We start from the raw sequence: 4,177 nt of genomic DNA, 5'->3' as shown, positions 1-4,177 counted from the left end.
CAAAGAAAACAGCAAAGCCCCCTGTTGATCTTCTATCATCAGGACAACCTGCCCAATCTGCATCAGAAAATGCACTCACCAAAGTTGATGTTGACCTTGTGACCTTCAAACTTGTACTCATAGTGCCTCTTAGATATCTCAGGATCCTCTTTACTGCTGTCCAGTGTGCAAGAGTAGGAGTATGCAAGAACTGACATACTTTATTAATAGGAAAAGATATATCAGGTCTTGTAAGCGTTAGATATTGCAAGGCACCTACAACACTTCTATAGTTTGTAGATTCTTCAGCACTTAGTGGCTCACCTTCTTCTTTTGACAATTTTTCAGAAGTTGAGAGAGGCATATTCGAAACCTTGCAATTCATCATACCTGCTCGTTTTAACACATCTGACACATACTTTTCTTGAGTTAAGACTATGCCATCTTTAACCTTCTTTACTTCTATTCCCAAGAAGTAGTGCAAATCACCAAGATCTTTTAGAGCAAAATCTCTTCTTAGATCTTCAAGCAATGCCTTAATTGCATCCTGTGATGAGCTTGCAACAATAATGTCATCAACATATACTAACATGAAAATGGTGATTTTCCCTTTCCTATAGAAGAACAGAGATGTGTCAGCTCTGGATGGTCGAAAACCAAGCCTTTGGAGTTTCTCACTCAGCCTAGAGTACCATGCTCTGGGTGCTTGTTTCAAACCATATAGAGCCTTATCAAGCCTGCAAACATAATTATGTTTATCTTTTACCTCATACCCAGGTGGTTGCTTCATATACACTTCCTCCTCTAGAACGCCATGAAGAAACGCATTCTGCACATCCAATTGATGAAGATGCCAGTTGTTTGATAGTGCAATAGAGAGAACAAGTCTGACAGTAGCTGCTTTTACAACTGGACTGAAGGTATCTTCATAATCTATCCCATACCTTTGCTTAAAGCCCTTTGCAACTAATCTTGCTTTGTATCTATCTATTTCTCCATTTGCTCTTCTTTTGATTCTATAGACCCATTTACAATCAATTATATTTCTGCCTTTGGCTGGAGGAACTAAATGCCATGTTCTGTTTTTCATAAGAGCATTGTATTCCTCATCCATTGCATTTTTCCAGTTTTTATGTTCTAAAGCTTCTGACAAATTATGTGGTTCTCCAGTAGTGGTAAGACCAACAAACCGCACCTTATCATACCTGACCGTACCATCCGTACGTATTTTTGGTGTCAAAATACCATGTTGCGACCTTGTTGTCCTCTGTGTTGGTGCAGGAATAACCACAGAACCATCAGCCGCAGAAGATCCATTCATCCTCGTACCAGGAGCCGGAGCAGCCGATCCAGACGCATGCACCGCATCTGATTGGCCAGCGCGAGGGACGAGGCGGATGCTGCCTCCTGTCTGCGAAGCACTCGCCTGGTCGGCCCGACCGCGTGCAGGAGACCGCGCCACCTGGCGGTTCGGGACGGGCGCGCTCGTCTGGTCAAGCGCGGAGTGCGCTTCCGGGCCCTCGCCTGTGGGCCCCCGGCTGGACGCGTGGGACGCCGCGGGCGACTCGTCTCCTCCTGAGGCAGATACGCCGCCGCTGCTGTTGGCAGGCGCGCCAGACGAGGAAGAATCAGCCCCGGGATCGCCGCCGTCAGGATCTGCAGCACCTGAATCTGCATGGTGTTCCGCGCCTGGCTGCTGCATAAAATCATGAAGAACAACCGGATTTCCACCAAAATTAACTGCAGAATTTTTATGAAAATCACCCGATGGATCAGCTGTTTGTTCGTCCCCATGATCAAGAGAGTCAGAGGGGATGGTTTCAGGAAGGAGAAGAACTTCGGAGCGAAGAGGGGTTCCGGCGTTTGGATTTAATGCAGCAAAAGGAAAAACTGATTCATCAAAGATGACATCACGGGAAATATACACCCGTCCTGCTTGTATATCAAGGCATTTAAAACCCTTGTGAAGATTGCTGTAGCCAAGAAAAACGCACTGCTTGGAGCGGAATTCTAGCTTTCTAGAGTTGAAAGGACGGAGATTTGGCCAGCAAGCACAGCCGAAAGTGCGGAGAGCATGATAGTTTGGCTTTTCATGGAACAATTTTTCTAAGGGAGTTTCAAGATTGATCACCTTACTAGGAGTGCGGTTGATGAGATAAGTGGCAGCGAGGAACGCTTCATCCCAAAATTTCAAGGGCATGCAAGCATGAGCCAAAAGTGAGAGACCTACATCTACAATGTGGCGATGTTTTCTCTCAGCTGACCCATTCTGTTGATGGGCGTGAGGACATGACACATGGTGTGTGATGCCTATCTGACGGAAAAAGGAGTTTAGGCGCTCATACTCGCCTCCCCAGTCCGTTTGCATAGTGATGATTTTTCGGCCAAAGAGACGTTCAACAAGTGCTTGAAACTCATGAAAAACTTTGAACACTTCGGATTTGTGTTTGAGAATGTAAATCCAAGTGAACTTACTGAAATCATCTATGAAACTCACATAATAGTTTTTCTTATTGATTGAATCTCGGGCAGGCCCCCATACATCAGAGAAAACTAGCTCTAAAGGAGCATTGGAAATACTACTAGAATTTGGATAGGGTAGTTGATGGCTCTTGCCTTGTTGGCAAGCATCACATACACCCTGATTATTCAACTCTTTGCTAGAAAAGGAAATATTATTGTGCTTGAGAACATGCTGAACGATTGCCGAAGATGGATGACCTAAACGATTGTGCCACCGTGATGATGAGATCTTGGTGGCGCCAAGTGCATGCCTGCCCGAGCTTACGGGAGCTGATGATAGGGGATAGAGCCCGTTTCTACACCTGCCGCGGAGGAGGGTTTTCCTCGTTGCCTTGTCCTTAACACAGAAAAAATGAGGATGAGTTTCAAGAAAAACGTGATTGTCATAAGATAGCCTATGAGCAGAGATCAAGTTCTTGGTGGCATTTGGTACATGTAGGATATTTTTAAGATGGAGATTGGAAGGGGTACGAACATAAGCATGACCTATATGAGCAATTTTCATACCTGCGCCATTGGGCATGCTTACTTGATCATGCCCATTGTACTTGTCCCGAACGGTGAGCTTGTCGAGCTCGCTGGTGATGTGATCTGACGCTCCAGAGTCCACATACCAGTTGGTATCCACTCCATAGGAGGACTGAGAGTTGGCGTGGTTGGTGTTGACGGCCGCCACGCTCTTCTCCTTGTTGAAGGAGATGTCGAAGCGGCGGTAGCACTCCATGGCGGTGTGGTTCGGCTTGGTGCAGATTTGACAGAAGACTTCCGGAAGATCATTGCGACCTCCCCCTCCATTGCCGCGGCCACCATCGCGGCCTTGGCCACGGCCACCACCTCCGTTTCCTCGGCCGCCTCCATAGCGACCACCATTGCCACCGCGGCCACCACCGCGGTTGGGTCCGCCACGTCCGCCGCGTGAGACGGCGTTGGCGGAGGAGTGGGACGACTGGCTGCCGCCCTCAAACATAGCCAGCCTGCTTTCAAAGTTAATGAGCTGCGAATAAAGCTCGCTCACCTTGATGGATTCAGTTCGGGCACAGATGGTGGAGACGAACGACATGTAGTCGAAGTCGAGCCCCGCCAGGATGTAGGACACCATGTCATCGTCAGTGAGAGGCTTTCCTGCAGATGCCATCTCGTCACCGAGCGCTTTCATGCGCCCGATGTATTCGGCCACCGTCGAGTTGCCCTTCTTCGTCATGGAGAGGGCGATTCTGGTGTTGACGATGTGCGCCTGAGTCTGGGAGATAAAGATCTCCGTGATGGCGACCCAAGCTTCGGCCGCCGTGTTGCAGTGTGCAACCTGGATCATCACCGGTGCGGAGATTGAATTAAAGATGAAACTCAGCACCTGGGAGTCGCGAGCCCTGTCGATGTCGTACGCCGGATTGGGCACATCAGTGGGCTTGCCTTCCTTGTCCGTGAGCTTCCGGGCCGGCAGCTCCCTCTCAGGGTCGAGGTAGGAGACGAGCTGCGCGCCCCGGATAGCTGCCATGGCCTGCGCGCGCCACACCAGGAAGTTGGAGCGGTGAAGACGATCGGCGATCGGGATGAGGGCTGGTGTGGCGACGGCAGAGCTTGAGGAGGCCATGGGTGCGTGATGTGCTAGAGAAGGAGGCTCTGAATACCATATAAGATTGCGTTAAGCGTATGCCTAGCAGGGACGTGTTGCGTG

General features: G+C 49.1%; 1 pseudogene; it reads right to left on the bottom strand.

Moving 5' to 3' along the window:
* Positions 1-3,480: 3,480 nt before the first annotated feature.
* Positions 3,481-3,619, bottom strand: LOC123109287 (uncharacterized; annotated as a pseudogene).
* Between the last annotated feature and the right edge of the window lie 558 nt (positions 3,620-4,177).

The sequence above is a fragment of the Triticum aestivum genome, chromosome 5A (genome assembly GCF_018294505.1).
Source record: "Triticum aestivum cultivar Chinese Spring chromosome 5A, IWGSC CS RefSeq v2.1, whole genome shotgun sequence".
Lineage (NCBI taxonomy): Eukaryota > Viridiplantae > Streptophyta > Magnoliopsida > Poales > Poaceae > Triticum > Triticum aestivum.
The sequence above is the reverse complement of the archived record's forward strand: the minus strand, read 5'-3'. Positions and strand labels throughout refer to the sequence as shown.